This window comes from Oncorhynchus mykiss, chromosome 7 (assembly GCF_057628025.1).
Source record: "Oncorhynchus mykiss isolate SJ-2025 chromosome 7, ASM5762802v1, whole genome shotgun sequence".
Classification (NCBI taxonomy): domain Eukaryota; kingdom Metazoa; phylum Chordata; class Actinopteri; order Salmoniformes; family Salmonidae; genus Oncorhynchus; species Oncorhynchus mykiss.
The window spans coordinates 22,968,361-22,989,628 of record NC_143028.1 but is presented as its reverse complement, the minus strand read 5'-3'; positions in this window follow the sequence as shown (position 1 = coordinate 22,989,628).

Sequence of the window (21,268 nt, the reverse complement as noted above, 5' to 3'; positions counted from 1 at the left end):
GGTAGCCTTCCACAAGCTTCCCACGATAAGTTGGGTGAATTTTGGCCCATTCCTCCTGACAGAGCTGGTGTAACTGAGTCAGGTTTGTAGGTCTCCTTGCTCGCACACGCTTTTTCAGTTCTGCCTACAAATGTTCTATGGGATTTAGGTCAGGGCTTTGTGATGGCCACTCCAATACCTTGACTTTGTTGTTTTTAAGCCATTTTGCCAAAACTTTGGGAGTTTGCTTGGGGTCATTGTCCATTTGGAATACCCATTTGTGACCAAGCTTTAACTTCCTGACTGATGTCTTGAGATGTTTCTTCAATATATCCACATCATTTTGCACCCTCATGATGCCATCTATTTTGTGAAGCGCACCAGTCCCTCCTGCAGCAAATCACCCCCACAATCTGATGCTGCCAGCATCATGCTTCACGGTTGGGATGGTGTTCTTCGGCTTGCAATCCTCCCCCTTTCTCCTCCAAACATAATGATGGTCATTATGGCCAAAGAGTTGTATTTTTGTTACATCAAACCAGAGGACATTTCTCCATTTCTCCAATGTACGATCTTTGTCCCCATGTGCAGTTGCAAACCGTAGTCTGGCTATTTTATGGCGGGTTTGGAGCAGTGGCTTCTTCCTTGCCTTTCAGGTTATTTTGATATAGATTCATTTTACTGTGGATATAGATCCTTTGTACCTTCCTCCAGCATCTTCAAAAGGTCCTTTGCTGTTGTTCTGGGATTGATTTGTACTTTTCTCACCAAAGTACGTTCCAATCTAGGAGACAGAACGCGTCTCCTTCCTGATAGGTGTGACTGCTGCGTGGTCCCATGGTGTTTATACTTGCGTACTATAGTTTGTACAGATGAACGTGGTACCTTCAGGCGTTTGGAATTGCTCCCAATGATGAACCAGACTTGTGGAGGTCTACAATTTTTTCCTTTGAGGTCAAGCAAAAAGGGACTGAGTTTGAAGGTAGGCCTTGAAATACCTCCACAGGTACACCTCCAATTGACTCAAATGATGTCAATTAGCCTATCTGTAACGATTGTTTTCCTCTTCTGATGAGGAATATAATAGATCGGACCAATGCGCAGCGTAGTAAGTGTTCATGTTATTTTATTTAAACTGAACACAAAAATAACAAAGGAGAAAACACGACAAAAACAAAACAGTCCTGTAAGGTACAACAAAAACACTAAACAGAAAATAACCGCCCACAACCAAAAGTGGGAAAATAGGCTACCTAAGTATGGTTCTCAATCAGAGACAACAATTGACAGCTGCCTCTGATTGGGAACCATACCAGGCCAAACATAGAATAGAACATAGAAATAGAATTACAAAACATAGAATGCCCAACCAAACTCACGCCCTGACCAACCTAAAACAGAGACATAAAAAGGAACTAAGGTCAGGACGTGACACTATCAGAAGCTTCTAAAGCCATGACATAATTTTCTGGAATTTTCCAAGCTGTTTAAATGCACAGTCAACTTAGTGTATGTAAACCTCTGACCCACTGGAATTGTGATACAGTGAATTATAAGTGAAATAATCTGTCCTGTAAACAATTGTTGAAAAAATAACTTGTGTCATGCACAAAGTATATGTCCTAACTGACTTGTCAAAACTGTAGTTTGTTAACAAGAAATTTGTGGACTGGTTGAAAAACGAGTTTAAATGACTCCAACATAAGTGTATGTAAACTTCCGACTTCAACTCTATGTCTCTTTTTAGAATATATTTTCCTTCATTATTCCCCGCAAACCGTAACACCCCTCTCCCAATTGGATTAAACTAATAAACAATAGCACTTAGCCTTCTACTTCAGCATATCGATACTATATACATTTTACAGACACAATCTATTTCACAATAGTTCTATTTTAATTGTATTTTGTCCTTCCTCTATTTCCGATATCCATCCAGTTTATTCCAATTTGTAACTGTGCTATTTCACGAAAGTTCTGAAGCTATATACATTTTACAGACCTCGTATGTTTTACATTTGTTATCTTGTTGTTTTTACGCCCCACCCTTCAGCTCCATTCAACCCCTCCCATCTATCTCTTAACACCATCCATTTTGGATTTTTAATTGTCATATATTTTCAACTGTGCTGTGATGCTTCACAAAAGTACTGAACCTTTCTATTTGCATAGGTTCTACAGATTGTACATGAAAGATTAACATATTTGCTAAATTAATTATTATATCACTGATCGATTGACGATGACTTTTCAAATCACCCAGTATTGCGTTAACTCTAAGTAAATGTTGCAATTCTTCAACCATTCCTGGACCTGTGACCAAAAACAAGCTACACGTGGACAGTACCAAAATAAAGTATCTAATGAGTCTGCCTTCTGGCAGCAAAATCTGCAGATCTGGGAAGATTGTATCCCCCGTATATATAACATTCTATTGGTTGCAAGAATTTTGTATCATCATTTAAACTGAAAAATGCTATGTTTTGAATCCAGCATCGTTTTGCGTGTCAATTCATAAACCATGTGCCATGGAATCGGTACATTGAAAATCTCTTCTCAACTATTTTGCAATTTATATGTACAGCTGTCAATTTTAAGGTCCTTAAATGAAACTGGTATATACTTTTATTATACTTATACTTTATTATACATTTATTTATCACAATTTATCACAATTATCACAATTTTCTTCCTTCCCTTTCCCCCCTTCCATTTGCCTCTTTCAATTTTGGTCTTTAATGCAGGGCTGACAGACAAGCTCCTTCCCTTTCCCCCCTTCCACTTGCCTCTTCCAATTTTGGTCTTTAATGCAGGGCTGACAGACAAGCTCCTTCCCTTTTCCCCCTTCCACTTGCCTCTTCCATTACTACAGTAGTGCTGCAATTAGTTGGTTGTAATTTGGGTAGAGCAGACATTTCCATATGTCTGTGTTAGCTGCATGTGTGGCATAACTCCACCAGTCCCATTTATGATATAATTTACACAGATTATACCTTTTTTTTTTATCTCAAAAATATAGTTTTATCAATTAGTATAAATAAAGGTTAACTTATTTGTTTTTTTGCTGTCCAGTGGCACCACAAGTGGGTACTTGATTCGCGAACACATCACGTGTGTTTACTGCACTTCAGAAACACTGCTAACCAAACAACAGAGCGAGTTTCATAGATTTTTCCCATACCTCAAAAGTCATCTCCTGGTGTGGTTTAATTAAGCATTGCTGTAAACACAGAACATCTAATTTTTTCTATTCAAAGGAGTGTTAAATAAAAAAGTGTGGGAAAACCAGAAAAAAATAGGGAAATCTGAAACCTGGAATAACAAAACCGAGTAAAGTAAACTCAGCCAAATAATAAACGTCCTCTCACTGTCAACTGCGTTTATTTTCAGCAAACTTAACAGGTGTAAATATGTGTATGAACATAACAAGATTCAGCAACTGAGACATAAACTGAGCAAGTTCCACCGACATGTGACTAAAATAAATTGAATAATGTGTCCCTGAACAAAGGGGGGGGGGGGTCAAAATCAATGGAACAATCAGTATCTGGTGTGGCCAACAGCTGCATTAAGTACTGCAGTGCATCTCCTCCTCATGGACTGCACCAGATTTGCCAGTTCTTGCTGTGAGATGTTACCCCACTCTTCCACCAAGGCACTCACAAATTCGCGGACATTTCTTTGGTGGAATGGCCCTATCCCTCACCCTCCGATCCAACAGGTCCCAGAAGTGTTCAATGGGATTGAGATCCGGGCTCTTCGCTGGCCATGGCAGAACATTGACATTCATGTCTTGCAGGAAATCATGCACAGAACGAGCAGAATGACTGGTGGCATTGTCATGCTGGAGGGTCATGTCAGGATGAGCCTGCAGGAAGGGTACCACATGAGAGAAGAGAATGTCTTCCCTGTAACGCACAGCGTTGAGATTGCCTGCAATGACAAGCTCAGTCCGATGATGCTGTGAAACACCGCCCCAGACCATGACGGACCCTCCACCTCCACATTGATCCCGCTCCAGAGTACAGGCCTTGTTGTATCGCTAATTCCTTTGACGATAAAAGCGAATCCGACCATCACCCCTAGTGAGAAGAAACTGCGACTCTTCAGTAAAGAGCACTTTTTTGCTAGTCCTGTCTGGTCCAGTGACGGTGGGTTTGTGCCCGTTGTTGCCAGTGATGTCTGGTGAGGACCTGCCTTACAACAGGCCTACAAGCTCTCAGTCCAGCCTCTCTCAGACTCTGTGCTTTCCTGGTGTAACTCGAGCAGTTGTTGTTGCCATCCTGTACCTGTCCCGCAGATGTGATGTTCGACTGTACCGATCCTGTGCAGGTGTTGTTACACGTGGTCTGCCACTGTGAGGACGATCAGCCGTCCGTCCTGTCTCCCTGTTGCGCTGTCTTAGGCGTCTCACAATATGAACATTGCAATTTATTGCCCTGGCCACATCTGCAGTCCTCATGCCTCCTTGCAGCATGCTTAAGGCACGTTCACGCAGATGAGCAGGGACCCCGGGCATCTTTCTTTTTGTGTTTTTCAGAGTCAGTAGAACGGTCAGTAGAACGGCCTCTTTAGTGTTTAGTTTTCATAACTGTGACCTTAATTGCCTACCGTTTGTAAACTGTTAGTGTCTTAACGACCGTTCCACAGGTGCATGTTTATTAATTGTTCATGGTTCATTGAACAAACATGGGAAACAGTGTTTATACCCTTTATACCCTTTATACCCTTTACAGTGAAGATCTGTGAAGTTATTTGGATTTTTACGAATTATCATTGAAAACCAGGGTCCTGAAAAAGAGCCGTTTCTTTTTTTGCTGAGTTTATTTGACTGCGCATGACTGCACTTTAGTGTGTCATCCTGCAGCACAGCATTTTGGGGAAAGTTTGGGTCAGGTCCAATATTGGCTATGCACCCAAGAGGGCCATCCTAGAAATGTTTTAAAGTAATAGAATATAATTTAGAAACTGGGTGATTCGAGCCCTGAATGCTGTTTGGCTGACAGCCGTGGTATATCAGATCGTATACCACAGGTATAACAAACCACCTAATTACGTTCGTAACCAGATTATAATAGCAATAAGGCACCTCAGGGTTTGTGGCATATGGCCAGTAAAACACGGCTAAGGGCTGTGTCCAAGTACTCCGCATTGCGTCATGCATTACAAACAGCCCTTAGTCGTGGTGTATTGTCCATATACCACCCCCCCCCCCCCCCCCCCCCCCCCCTGGGCCTTATTGCTTAAATTTACAATTTTGCAGACACTTTTATCCAAAGCGATTTCAGCCGTGTGTGCATACATTTTTGAGTATGGGTGGTCCCGTGAATCTAACACACTATCCTGGCATTACAATGCTCTTCCAAGAAGCATGACAAGATTTTAAATTCATTGTGAAGCCTCAATTGAATATGATTTCTAAAGCCTTTATTCGGCGGTGCTTATGCCACCCTTTATAAAGCACAGGTTTATGTCATATTTAACATAGTGGGTTTTGTCACATTTGGCTAGCAGATACCCATAGATTTCCAGTCATTGTGCTAACGCTAGTTAGCATTGGCTCGCAAAACCACCTGAAACTTCCTGCATACTTGACACAGAGACGTACAAATGGTATCTACAAGTTCATCTGAATCTGGGGAAGTAGATACAGGGCCTCATTGCCAAAATCACAAAGTATACCTTTAATCCCCACATGAAATAAATTCTTTCCCCACTCACATTAGCAAGAGAACCTGGAAAAGGTCTACATTTTTTTTTCTCTCTCTCTCTCTTTCTCTCTCTCTATGTATATATATATATATATATATATATATATATATATATATATAATATATAATATATATATATATATATAATATATATTATATATATAATATATATATATATATATATATATATATAATATATAATATATATATATATATATATATATATATATATATATATATATATGTATATGTATATGTATTTATTTATAAAAAAATAAAAACAACTTTTCTCCCCTATTTCGTGGTTTCCAATTGTTAGTAGTTACTATCTTGTCTCATCGCTACAACTCCCGTACAGGCTCGGGAGAGACGAAGGTCAAAAGCTGTGCGTCCTCCGAAACACAACCCAACCAAGCCGCACTGCTCCTTAACACAGCGTGCATCCAACCCGGAAGCCAGACGCACCAATGTGTTGGAGGAAACACCGTGCACCTGGCGACCTGGTTAGCGTGCACTGCGCCCGGCCCGCACAGGAGTCGCTAGTGCGCCATGAGACAAGGATATTCCTACTGGCCAAACCCTCCCTAACCCGGATGACGCTAGGCCAATTGTGCATCGCCCCATGGACCTCCCGGTCGCGGCCAGCTGCGACAGTTTTATATATTTTTTAACCTATATTTAACTGTGATTGAGGCACCCTTACCAAAAAACAGGCTTCTGGCAAACAATTGTGGCAAATATTTTGCCAATTTTCCCCAAATTTGCATGCAAATTAGTTTTGTGGCAACATGATTCCATATATGTTATTTCATAGTTTTGATGTCTTCACTATTATTCTACAATGTAGAAAAGAGTAAACATATAGAATATAGATAGTCTTATCATGTGTGTGTGTGTGTGTGTGTGTGTGTGTGTGTGTGTGTGTGTCTCTTCACAGTCCCCACTGTTCCATAAGGTGTATTTTTAACTGATTCTAGTGCTTTCATCAGTTACCTGATGTGGAATAGAGTTCCATGTAGCCATGGCTCTATGCAGTACTGTGCGCCTCCCGTTGATCTGTTCTTGACTTGGACTGTGAAGAGACCTTTTGGTGGCATGTCTTGTGGGATATACATGGGTTTCCAAGCAGCTAGTAGTTTAAACAGACACCTTTTTACATTCGATATGTCAACACTTCTTATAAAAACAAGTAGTGATGAAGTCAATCTCTCCTACACTTTGAGCCATGAGAGATTCACAGTAAATGCATATTGTTAATGTCAGCTCTCCATGTACATTTAAGGGTCAGCCGTAATGCCCTGTTCTGAGTAAACATTGGAGATGGCAGACCTGTGGAAGTACTTTGTCTAAAGCTTGTTGAATGCAGGGCACTGAAACAATCAGAAAACACAAAACAAAAACAACATTAAGATAGAGAAAACAATTACTCAAAACATGTTCTATTTTGGCATCTTGAAATGTGGACTGGGAGGCTAATGGGCAGGTTTGGCTTTGGAAAAGCAGGGTCAGCTGTTAAAAAATTGTGCTGATGTTGCTATGCTTCTCACTTAATAAACTGGCATTCTATATATTTTTCAGCATGGAAACAATTGTGTCAATGCTATATAAACAAACAATTTAGCTAGCAGAAACTGGGATTTAGGCCTACTAATTCTACATTTAAATGTGTACCTAGAGAGCCACAGTATACACTATTTTTCTCCAGCCGAGCCTCAACACAATTGATTCAAACGGATCAATTATAATCTTCCGTCTAGACTGGGGACGTCATCATCAAGAGCCAGTTGTCTACTAATTGTCTATTCTTCCTGACTCCAGTGTATAAGGCTTGGGTGGAAGAAAAGCAAAAACAAATTTTATGTTTATGGAAATGGACATTAATTTTTCAAAAATTATTACTGTTAACTTACATCTCAAGGACATGCATGCAAGAAGTATTAACCCTGTGCACCCATATTTATCTATCCTCACTTTGATTGAAGGCCTCAATTTGTATTTTTGCCTGGTAACTGCTTCTAGAAAGAGCAGTTCGGTCAAAGAAAATGAGTTGGCTACAATTATGAGAATAATACATGCATTTGCTTACCTTATCAAGACCATACACAAATGTATCACAACAAAGAGTGTTATGAGGGAGTGCACCACAAACATCTTTCCAGGGTGTTGATGCATCCTCATTCCCATGCAACCTCTTTCAACACCGTAGGTAGGGAAAAGGTATCCATCTGCAAAAGCAAAGTTTTGCTTTGATGTCAAGTCACCTCATATTGTTGCTACCTTAGCTTTTGTGCTAGCTAACATGCTACTCAACAGTGAGACAAGGATATTAAAATGCATAAACAAAGCCTTCAGAAAGTATTCACATCCGTGGACTTATTCCACATATTATTGTGTTACAGTTGAAGTTGATTAAATATAGATTTGTTTGTCAATGGCCTACACACAATAACCCATCATTTCAAAGTGGATTTTTTTTTATTCTGAATGTTTACAAATTCATAATTTTTTTCATCTGAACTCTTGACTCTTGAAGAACAATCTGGCCTTAATAGCCATGCACTCTTTTAATTTCCATCCAGCACAGCCTGAAGAGGACTGACCACTCATCAGAGCCTGGTTCCTCTCTAGGTTTCTGCTGATGTAAGAAGGGCTTAATAAATACATTTGATTGATTGATCGAGTCAATAAGTATTCAACCCCTTTGTTAAGGCGAGCCTAAATAACTTCAGAATAAAATAGTTGCTTTAACAAGTCACCGAAGTTGCATGGACTGACTGTGTGCAATAATAGTGGTTAACATGATTTTTGAATGACTACCTCATCTCTGTACCCCACACATACATTTATCTGTAAGGTCCCTCAGTCAAGCAGTGAATTTCAAACAAAGATTCAACCACAAAGACTAGAGAGGTTTTCCAATGGCTCGCAAAGAAGGGCACCTATTGGTAGATGGGTAAAATTCAAAAAGCAGATATTTAATATCCTTTTGAGCATGGTGAAGTTAATTAATTAATTACACTTTGGATGGTGTATCAATGCACCAAGTCACTACAAAGACATAGGGGTCCTTCCTAACAGTTGCCAGAGAGGAAAGAAACAGCTCAGGGATTTCACCATGAGGCCAAAGGTGAATTTAACACAGTTACAGAGTTTAATGGCTGTGATAGGTGAAAACTGAGGATGGATCGACAACATTGTAGTTACTCTACAATACTAACCGAATTGACAGAGTGAAAAGAAGGAAGCCTGTAAAGAAAAGCATTCCAAAATAAGAATCATGTTTAAAATATAACTGAAAAAAAATGTGGCAAAGCAATTCACTTTTTGTTCTAAATATAAAGTGTAAGTTTGGAGCAAATACAATACAATACTTTACAGAGTACTACTCTCCACATTTTCAAACATGGTGGTGGCTGCATCCTTTTTATGGGTATGCTTCTAATTGTCAAGGACTGGTGAGTTTTTCCAGAATAAAAAAAATAAACAGACTGGAGCTAAGCACAGGAAAAATCCTAGAGGAAAACCTGGTTCAGTCTGCTTTCCACCAGGCCCTGGGAGATTACTTCACCTTTCAGTAGGACAATAACCTAAAACACAAGGCCAAATCTACACGGGAGTTGCTTACCAAGAAGACGGTGAATATTCCTGCATGGCCAAGTTACAGTTTCGTCTTAAATCTACTTGAAAATCTATGGCAAGGCCTGAAAATGGTGTGGAAAGCTCTTACCCAGAAAGACTTACCCCGAAAGACTCAAAGCTGTAATTGATTCCAAAGGGCCATTTACAAAGTGTTGACTCAGCGGTGTGAAAACTTATGTAAATTAGATATTTGTGTATTTACTTTCCTATAAATGTACAGACATTTCTTAAAACATGTTTTCACTTTGTCATTAATGGGTATTGAGTGCAGATGCATGATTTTTTTTTATTTTTATCAATTTTGAATTCAGGCTGTAACACAACAAAATTATCAAGTGCTATGAAAACTTTCTGAATGTACTGTAGGTTTTAAAAGACAGCAACGTCTTCACCAAAAAATATGTGTTGAAAATATCCAGCAAATCATGAATTCGCAAGCTAGCTATCACATGCAAAAAATATACGATAGCTAACTTTAGCTAGTTAAGCGCTAGATACTAGCTAGCTAGCAAGTCAGTGGCATTGACAGTGTCACGTTCTGACCTTTATTTCCTTTGTTTTGTCTTTATTTAGTATGGTCAGGGCATGAGTTGGGGTGGGCAGTCTATGCTTGTTTTTCTATGTTTGGTTTCTGTTTCGGCCTAGTATGGTTCTCAATCAGAGGCAGGTGTCGTTAGTTGTCTCTGATTGAGAATCATACTTAGGTAGCCTGGGTTTCACTTTTGAGTTGTGGGTGTTTGTTGCCGTGTGAATGTTTGTTGCCACATGGTACTGTTTCGGTTTTCGTTCATGTTCACGTTTATTGTTTTGTATTTCAGTGTTCAGTTCGTTGTGAATAAATCATCATGAACACTTACCACACTACGCTTTGGCTGTCTCTCCGTCTTCTGCCTACAGGTGTTCCCACCTGTCCAGCGCTGCTAGAGCCTTCCTCCTCTCCAGAGCCGCCAGAGTCTCCCGTCTGTCCTGAGCCGCCAGAGTCTCCCGTCTGTCCTGAGCCGCCAGAGTCTCCCGTCTGTCCTGAGCCGCCAGAGTCTCCCGTCTGTCCTGAGCCGCCAGAATCTCCCGTCTGTCCTGAGCCGCCAGAATCTCCCGTCTGTCCTGAGTCGCCAGAGCCGCCAGTCTGTCCTGAGCCGCCAGAGCCGCCAGTCTGTCCTGAGCCGCCAGAGCTGCCAGTCAGCCAGGAGCTGCCAGAGCCGCCTGTCACGCCGGCATCGCCCTTCACTCCGGAGCTGCCGGAGTCTTCTGCCTGTCCGGCGCTGCCGGCGACTCCCGCCTGTCCGGCGCTGCCGGAGTCTCCCGCCTGTACGGCGCTGCCGGAGTCTCCAGTCCATTCGGGACCAATTTCTAGGGTCCCCAGTCCGAGGTTGGCGGTGAGGGTCGGACAATGAGGCGGACAAAAACTGTGGTGAAGTGGGTTCCACGTCCCACGCCAGAGCTGCCACCGCGGACAGACGCCCACCCAGACCCTCCCCTATAGGTTCAGGTTTTGCGGCCGGAGTCTGTAGGTACTGTAGGTTTTAAAAGACAGCAACGTCTTCACCAAAAAATATGTGTTGAAAATATCCAGCAAATCATGAATTCGCAAGCTAGCTATCACATGCAAAAAAATATATGATAGCTAACTTTAGCTAGTTAAGCGCAATATATAACATTGACAGTGTCACGTTCTGACCTTTATTTCCTTTGTTTTGTCTTTATTTAGTATGGTCAGGGCATGAGTTGGGGTGGGCAGTCTGTTTGTTTTTCTATGTTTGGTTTCTGTTTCGGCCTAGTATGGTTCTCAATCAGAGGCAGGTGTCGTTAGTTGTCTCTGATTGAGAATCATACTTAGGTAGCCTGGGTTTCACTTTTGAGTTGTGGGTGTTTGTTTCCGTGTGAGTGTTTGTTGCCACACGGTACTGTTTCGGTTTTCGTTCATGTTCACGTTTATTGTTTTATATTTCATAGCGTTCAGTTATGAATAAACGTTATGGACACTTACCACGCTGCGCATTGGTCCTCCGATCCTTCTCGCTACTCCTCCTCAGAAGAGGAGGAAGAATGCCGTTACAGACAGTTTGAAACTGATATAAAAATATGTGTTTCACTCTATCCCATGAAACATGACATTGCTAACCAGGCATTAATTAGCTAACACATTAAACATGTATTAGGAAGTTTAATTAATAAGTTTAGACACTCCCCGGACAACATTGCAAGGTAGCTATATCCTTGGTCTCCATTAGCAACATATTTTTATTCTCCCTCTGACTCGTCGTCAATGGTTACTGGTTTGGAACACGTGTGTTCACCAGAGACGTCTTCTGGTAAACTGTTTGCTACTAGTGGCAATAAATATTGTTGCCAAAGGTATGCCACAGATTAAAATATAATCTTGAGAGAATTGTTTGCAAAAATTGTTTGGCACCAATAATATTTATTGCCAATAGAGGCAAAGTTTTTCTGGCAACATTTTGTGGCACACTATTTAGTTTGTATCAAATTTTCCACAAACATGTGGTACATTTTCAGCAATTTTGGTAAGGACACTGCTTATGTGTTGAGATCAGTTTAATTAAATATGTCTGCCCGATTGAGCTATCATCAAGCGTATGGGGTAATTACCTCAGTCATTCTTTGAAAGACTCTTTGATCCATAGGTCTCCACTTAACACTGCAGCTGTCATGCCTGCTCCCACTCTCCCTCCCTGGTGCGCGGCAAGGCTCCCCAGCATTACGCACTCCTGCCACCTGCCATTCCCCGTCACGCACATCAGCGTATTATTTGACTCAATCACCTGTTTATTACTTCCCCTATATCTGTCAGTTCCCCATCCCTGTTCCCCGCTGCTGCATTAATTGTAATTTGTCCTTGTATACCAATGTGCTGACTCTGCTCCTGTCCTGTTCTCTGTCTATTCCTAATTAAATGTCAGCTCCCCATACCTGCTTCTCGAATCCAACATCGGTCCCTACAGTAGCTAAATTCCTATCATTGTCAGGGTGAAGTCAGGGGTCATTGGGATCGACATCACTGCATAGTGAGCACAATAGCACGGGACTGTTCTCTTGGAGGTTTATTTGAAGAGGGGCCACTATTGCCTTCCTCCTAGACGGCAGCCCGAGCAATGACCCATCATACCCTCCCCAACACACCTCTCCCCCTTCAAGCCCCCTGCCCAGGCCCAAACCACAGCCTGTCATACACCCCTCCTCGCCTGGTGATGGAATCGCAGTGATTAGAAATGTACTCCTACGGTTCTCTGAGCTCACCCCCCAGTCCAGAATGGCCCTCACTTAACTCTCTGGGTGAAGTAAGAGGGTTTGTCAGGTGTTTAGCATAGGACTGGATTGGTCAGGCCCCAGCCCAGAGGTTGCAGCAAAGCAGCAGCCTTTTCACAGTTGACTTGGCAGCATGGTTATAAAAATGCCACATGACCTTACCGGGTCAGAACACCAGGGCTTGCCTGAATAGGCCCCATCTAGTCCAAATACTGTACAAGACAGGGACACAGTGCTTTGTAGAATGTTTACGATCTCTGCCCTTGCCATTGACTTCTTCTGCTTTGTTCTCCACCTTCCTTTCTCTCTCCTTCTTTCTTTCCACAGAGTCCTCTGTCATTTACAAGAGAACATCAGAGGTTCCTCAAAATAGCTTTTCCTTGTGCTTAGATAAAAGTGAACCTACTGAACAGTGTCCCATCGATTTCTGGGACTGTTCAATAGGTTCACCTTTATCTAAGCACTAAGGAAATGCTCTTTTGAGGAACCTCTGTTCTCCTATAAATGACAGAGGACTCTGTGGAAAGAGAGAGAGAGATAGAAAGAGAGGTCAGGTATATGCTGGAATATAACAGTAGGTAAAGGCATTCATGAGATGCAGAAGTCAACTGATATTCTATTGTGTGTCATCTGTAATTATGACTCACCTTGGTCGCTTTGATTGACGTTTACAGACGATAGAATGTCAGTTTACTTTTGCATCTCATGATTGCCTTTACTTACAGTTCTCTTCCAGCATATACCTGTCTGTGTCACGTGTGCTCCCCCTCAAGCCTCTAGGTCACCAGGCTGCTCGTTAAGGCGCACACCTGTCACCATTGTTACACGCATTAGTGCAATATTACACTCCTTGATTACCTGCCCTATATATATATGTCACTCCCCTTGGTTCATTCCCCAGGCGTCATTGTTTCTGTTTCATGTCTGTGCGTTGTTCGTATTACTTGTTTTGAGTTATGTTGCGTTTTTTCATCAAAACACTCACTCCCTGAACTTGCTTCCCGACTCAGCGCACAACGTTACAGTCTGTGTCAAACAGTACTATAATTATAGCAATGATCAACATTGACACGGACATCCATCTCAGTTGTTTGTGTACTTGCAATATTTACATTACGTTTTATAGTTATACTGAAATTGAAATGGGGCTCAGATGGTTTTTAAAATGATTGCTGGGAATATAAAGTTGTCAATCAAAAAACAATCACATCAACATTTATGTAGACGCAAATAAGTTTCAGGAAGACAATGTGGATATTTGTGATTCAGGGCTGATGCACATAGTGGTCAGTGCTGAGGGTGGTAGAGCATTATGGCAGGGCAGAGCACAGAGAAAGCTGCCGATACTGTTTATATAAATTATATAAATGATTATGTATGGTCCTGTGTGGTTCAGTTGGTAGAGCATGGCACTTGCAGTGATAGAGTCGTGGGTTTCATTCCCCCCTGTGGCCACCCATATGAAAGAATCTTTGCATGCACTTTAGTAAGTCACTTTGGATAAAGCATCTGCTAAATGGCATATATTATATAAATAATAAAAGTAACTGGTTATCACCACACACAGATCTTACAGTTGCTGTAATATTATCATATTATGTCTATATTAACATGACCTTCGATTGGCATCATCAAACTCGAATCCATTCAAGTCTTCTTACAAAATCGAATGTCCAAATAACTCTTATGATTTACCGTCGGATAAAACAAGTGTTTTAAATACCCAATTAGGAAGTGCTATTAATTTATTTTATGCTACAATAAAATATCAGCGCTTACCAGTGAGAGCTACAATCAGGGGGAGGAGTAACATTTGTAAGCAGCTGAGCACTCACATTTCTATACAGTCCCTCTGCATCATCTGAGATGGTCAAATACAGCTATATTACCAAACAAAGCATTGGTTCACTTTTAAGCATTGTATAGCCGCACTTCATAAATTTAACAAAAAATGCCCTCCCAACCCATAAAAAAATATCCAAAAAGCAGTACTTTCACAACCTATCCACTAATCCCTCTGACAGTAGAAAAAGACTAACCAAGCATTTCTCCTCCAACCTTGGGCTGTTCCTTCAAGGTTGCGACAGGATATTTGAATGTGTTATAGCTCATCTAGTGGAGAAAGTTAAGTTTGGAGCAATGATATTGGTCAGGGGGAAGAGGGGAATGGGAACTCATGGTAATCGGCCAAGCACACACACACCTTTCACAGTCCCTCCACAGAACTTTGAGGGAATGTTGCACCTCACCCTCCGAGGCTAATTTCAGGAGCCTGTGTCATTCAGTCACACTCTGTGTGTAATTGTCGAGTCTGACTGAGCAATTGTCAGCGATGGCTCATGTGTTATTATCACTATCTCTCGTCAGCGAAGATGTGCTGCGTTTAATCACAACGTTCATCTCTATTAAAGACTCATCACCGAGGGGATACTAATATATATATACACAGTATATACAGTATCAATGTCTTATTTCTCTAAAATGGCTTCCTCTGAACAATGTCTTATAAGCGCGTCAGAAGCACTTGATTATCAACTGTACTGTACGGCTGGTGTGGCTGCTTTCACACACAGAGAGAATCCTTGACAGAGAGGTGAGGCAGGCTTGGCACAAGACAGAGTGAGAGAGAGAGAGAGAGAAAGAGAGAGAGAGAGAGAGAGAGAGAGAGAGAGAGGGGGTCTGTAGCAGGGGTGAGTATGGTGCTGGACTAGCTCGTACCAGAGAAAAGTATCTCAGACACACACACACAGGCCTACCTCCCTATGTTCTCTAACCCCCTCTCACGGTTGCAACTCTTGCTCTTAGCAGTAATATGAATTGGATAACAACACCTTGTCCTGTTTCTAAAGGCACCATCAGGAATACTCCTAATAACCTCTGTGCTTAGCAGCCTTTTCTTCATGGCCTTCAAGATAAGTAGCCATCTTGTTCAAAATAACTACTGTAAACTACATGACCAAAAGTATGTGAAAACCTGCTCGTCGAATATCTCATTTCAAAATCATGGAAAATAATATGTAGTAGGTACTCACCTTTTGCTGCTATAACAGCCTCCACTCTTCTGGGGTTTTCCACTAGATGCTGGAACATTGCTGCGGGGACTTGCTTCCATTCAGCCACAGTGAGGTTGGTCAATGATGTTGGGTAATTAGGCCTGGCTTGCAGTCGTACATTTCTGTTTGGACCTTGCTTTGTGCACAGATGCACTGCCATGCTAAAACAAGAAAGGGACTTCCCCAAACTGTCGCCACAAAGTTGGAAGCACAGAATTGTCTACAATGTCATTGTATGCTGTAGCTTTAAGATATCCCTACACAGGAACTAAGAGGCCTAGTCAAAACAACGAAAAACAGCCCCAGACCATTATTCTTCATCCACCAAACTTTACAGTTGGCACTTTGCATTTGGGCAGGTTGCGTTCTCCTGGAATCCTCCAAACCCAGATTCATCCGTCGGACTGCCAGATGGTGATGCGTGATTCATCACTCCAGAGAATGCATTTCCACTGCTCCAGAGTAGAATGGTGACGAGCTTTACCCCACTTCAGCCTAAGCTTAGCATTGCGCATAGTAATCTTTGGCTTGTGTGCGGTTGCTCAGCCATGGAAACCCATTTCATGAATTTCCTGATGAACAGTTCTTGTGCTGAGCATTGCAACCGAGAACATAATATTTTTACGCACAACACGCTTTCAGCACTCGGCAACATGCTTTCAGCACTCGGCGGTCCCATTCTGTGAGCTTGTGTGGCCTACCACCTTGCTTTGAGCCGTTGTTAGTCCTAGACGTTTCCACTTCACAATAGCAGCACTTACATTTGACCGGGGCAGCTCTAGCCAAATCAAATCATATCAAATTGTATTGATTGTGTTTCTAGCTCCAACAGTGCTGTAATATCTAACAAGTAATATCTAACAATTTCCCAACAATATAGTCAATACACACACATCTAAGTAAAGGAATGGAATTAAGAATAAGAATAAAATATTTAGAGGAGCAATGTCAGCACGGCATAGACTAAGATAGAATAGAATACAGTACATACATATAAGATTAATAATGTTGAAATATTTTGCATTACCAAAGTGTCTAATGTTCCTTTATTAAAGTGGCCAGTGATTTCAAGTTTATGTATATAGGGCAGCAGCCTCCAATGTGCTAGTGATTCCAATTTAACAGTCTGATAGCCTTGAGATAGAAGCTGTTTTTCAGTCTTTCGGTCCCAGCTTTGACGCACCTGTACTGACCTCGCCTTCTGGATGATAGCGGGGTGAACAGGCAGTTTCTCAGGTGGTTGTTGTCCTTGATTAGCTTTTTGGCCTTCCTGTGACATCGGGTGCAGTAGATGTCGAGGCGATGCGTTGGGCACCACCCTGCGGAAAGCCCTGCGTTGCGGTGCGGTGCAGTTGCCGTACCAGGTGATAAAGCCCGGCAGGATACTCTCGACTGTGCATCTGTAAAAGTTTGAAGGTTTTAGGCGCCAAGACAAATTTCATCAGCCTCCTGAGGTTGAAGAGGCGTGTTGTGCCTTCTTCACCACGCTGTCTGTGTGGGTGGACTATTTCAGTTTGTACACTGACTGACTTGAAACTTTCCTCCTTCTCCCTCTGCTGTTTCCTGAAGTCCACAATCAGCTCCTTTGTTTTGTTGACATTGAGTGAGAGGTTATTTTCCTGGCACCACACACCCTAGGCCCTCACCTCCTCCCTGTAGGCTGTCTCGTCATTGTTGGTAATCAGGCCTACTACTGTTGTGTCATCTGAAAACTTGATGATTGAGTTGGAGGCGTGCATGGCCACGCAGTCATGGGTGAACAGGGAGTACAGGAGGGGGCTTGAGTATGCACCCTTGTGAGGCCCCAGTGTTGAGGAGCAGCAAAGTGGAGGTGTTGTTTCCTGCTCTCACCACCTAGGAGCGGCCCGTCAGGAAGTCCAGGACCAAGTTGCACAGGACGGGGTTCAGACCCAGGGCCTTGAGTATAATGATGCGCTTGGAGGGTACTAGGATGTTGAATGCTGAGCAACAGTCAATGAACAGCATTCTTACATAGGTATTCCTCTTCTTCAGATGAGATAGAGCAGCGTGCATTGCAATCATGATTGCATCGTTTGTCGATCTATTGGGGTGGTAAGCAAATTGAAGTGGGCCTAGGGTGTCAGGTAAGGTAGAGGTGATATGATCCTTGACAAGCCTCTCAAAGCACTTCATGATGACCGAAGGGAGTGCTACAGGGCAAAAGTTATTTAGCTCAGTTACCTTTGCTTTCTTGGGTACAGGAGCAATGGTGGCCTTCTCGAAGCATGTGGGGAAAGCAGACTGGGATAGGGAGAGATTGAATATGACCGTAAACACTCCAGCCAGCTGGTCTACGCATTCTCTGAAGATGCGGCAAGGAATGCCGTCTGGGCCGGCAGCCTTTCGAGGATTAGCACTCTAAAATGTCTTACTCACGTCGGCCACAGAGAAGGAGAGGTCACAGTCCTTGGTAGCGGGCCACGTCGGGCGCACTGTGTTATCTTCCAAGTGGACGAAGAAGGTGTTTAGCTTGTCTGGAAGCAAGACGTCAGTGTCTGATGTGGCTGGTTTTCCCTTTGTACTCCTTGATTGTCTGTAGACTCTGCCAGATATGTCTCGTGTCTGAGCCATTGAATTGCGACTCCACTTGCTCTCTATACTAACGTTTTGCCCGTTTGATTGTCTTACAGAGGGAATAACTGCACTGTTTCTATTCGGCCACATTTCCAGTCACCTTGCCATGTTTAAATGCAGTGGTTTTCACTTTCAGTTTTGCGCAAATGCTGCCATCTATCCATGGTTTCTGGTTAGTGTAGGTTTTAATAGTCACAGTTGGTACAACATTTCCTATACACTTCCTGATAGACAAATACACCGACATGGTGACTGAGTTTATATGTAATGCTCGGAAGCTACCCAGAACATATCCCAGTTTGCATGATCAAAACAGTCTTGAAGCATGGATTCCAATTGGTCAGATCAGCAATAGTCCTTAGCATGGGTACTTCCTGTTTGAGTTTCTGCCTACAGGAAGGGAAGAGCAAAATGGAGTCGTGTTGAGATTTGCCAAAGGGAGGGTGGAGGAGGGGGCCTTTTAGCCATTCCGGAAGTTGGAGTAGCAGTGGTCGAGTGTTTTAGCAGCGCGAGTACTACAGTCAATGTGTTGATAGATTTTTTGTCAAATGTTCCTCAAATTTGCTTTGTTAAAATCTCCAGCTACAATAAAAGCTATCTCAGGATATGTGGTCTCCAGTTTGCATAGTCCAGTGAAGCTATTTTTAGGGCCGTCGTGGTACTGGCTTGAGGGGGAATATACACGGCTGTGACTATAACCGAAGAGAATTCTCTTGGGAGGTAATACAGTCGGCGTTTAATTGTGAGGTATTCTAGGTCACGTGAACAAAATCACACCATGAGTAGTTAATTATGAAACATACACCCGCGCCCTTCTTCCCAGAGAGATATTTATTCCTGTCTAAGCGATGGACTGAGAAGCCACCTGGCTGTATGGACTTAGACAGTACTGTATATCCCGAGAGAGCCATGTTTCCGAAAAAACAGAGTAAGTTATAATCCCTGATGTCTCTCTGGAAGGAAATCCTCAGCCTGAGCTCGTCAACATTACTATCCAGAGACTGAACATTAGCGGGTAATATACTCGGAAGCGGGTATGGTAGTATCGCTGAGTCGAACTCCGGCACACTCCAGGAAGTCCACTACGAATACCTCCTCTCCGCCGGTGTTCTTTGGGATCGGCTTCTGGAATCATTTAAATTTCCCTGGGGGGTACGAACAAAGGATCCGATTCGGGAAAGTCGTAATCGTGGACATATTGCTAGGAATGCTTGTGAGTTAACGCCACTCTGATATCCAAAATGTATTCTCAGCTGAATGCAATAACACAAAAAATGTCTGAGATAGTAATGTAAGAAGTAACACATAAACAAAAATACTGCAAAGTATTGAAACAGCCGAATACACCAATTTGAAGTGGTGTCCACATACTTTTATATATTCAGTTGAAATTGTAAGTTTACCATAACCAAATACATTTAAACTCAGTTTTTAACAATTCCTGACATTTAATCTTAGTAAAAATTGCCTGTCTTAGATGAGTTAGGATCACCACTTTATTTTAAGAATGTGAAATTTCAGAATAATAGTAGATAGAATTATTTATTTCAGCTTTTCAGAATGCTGTTAATTCAGTGGGTCAGAAGTAGTATTTGGTAGCATTGCCTTTAAATTGTTTAACTTGGGTCAAAGGTTTCAGGTAGCCTTCCACCACCTTCCCACAATAAGTTGGGTGAATTGTAGCACATTCTTCCTGACAGAGCTAGTGTAACTGAGTCAGGTTTGTAGGCCTCCTTGCTCTCACACGCTTTTTCAGTTCTGCCTACACATTTTCTGTGGGATTGATGTCAGGGTTTTGTGATGGCCACTCCAATACCTTGACTTTGTGGTCCTTAAGCCATTGTGCCACAATTTTGGACGTATGCTTGGGGTCATTGTCCATTTGGAAGAGCCATTTGTGACCAAGCTTTAACTTCCTGACTGATGTCTTGAGATGTTGCTTCAATATATCCTCATATATTTCCATCCTCATGATGTCATCTATTTTGTGAAGTGCACTAGTCCCTCCTACAGAAAAGCCCCCCACAACATGATGCTGCCACCCCCGTTCTTCACAGTTGGGGTGGTGTTTTTCGGCTTGCAAGGCTCCCCCTTTTCCTCCAATCATAACGATGGTCATTATGGCCAAACAGTTCTATTTTGTTTCATCAGACCAGAGGACATTTCTCCAAAAGTACGACCTTTGTCCCCATGTGCAGTTGCAAGCTGTAGTCTGGCATTTTATTGCGGTTTTTGAGCAGTGGCTTCTTCCTTGCTGAGCGACCTTTCAAGTTATGTCGATATAGGACTCGTTTTAGTGTGGATATAGATACTTTTGTACCTGTTTCCTCCAGCACTTCACATGGTCCTTTGCAGTTGTTCTGGGATTGATTAGCACTTTTCGCACCAAAGTACGTTCATCTCTAGGAGACAGAACATGTCTCCTTGCTGAGCAGTATGACGGCTGCGTGGTCCCATGGTGTTTATACTTGCGTACTATTGTTTGTACAGATGATTGTGGTAGCTTCAGGCGATGAACCAGACTTTTTTTTAAAGTCTTGGCTGATTTCTTTTGATTTTTCCATCATGTCAAGCAGAGGCACTGAGTTTGAAGGTAGGCCTTGAAATACATCCACAGGTACCTCCAATTGACTCAAATGATGTCAATTAGCCTATCAGAAGCTTCTAAAGCCATGACATAATTTTCTGGATTTTCCTAGCTGTTTAAAGGCACAGTCAACTTAGTGCATGTAAACTTCTGACCCACTGGAATTGTGATACAGTGAATTATAAGTGAAATGATTTGTCTGTAAACAATTGTTGAAAAAATTGCTTGTGTCATGCACAAAGTAGATGTCCTAACTGACTTGCCAAAACTATATTTTGTTAACAATTAATTTGGGGAGTATTTGGAAATCTAGCTTTAATGACTTTAACCTAAACTTCCGACTTCAACTATATAGTGTATCTGCAGACATACATGGAAAGCAAATTTGCTAAATCATAGTTAACTTCTTGAATCTACTTGAGACGCACATGTCCCAAGTA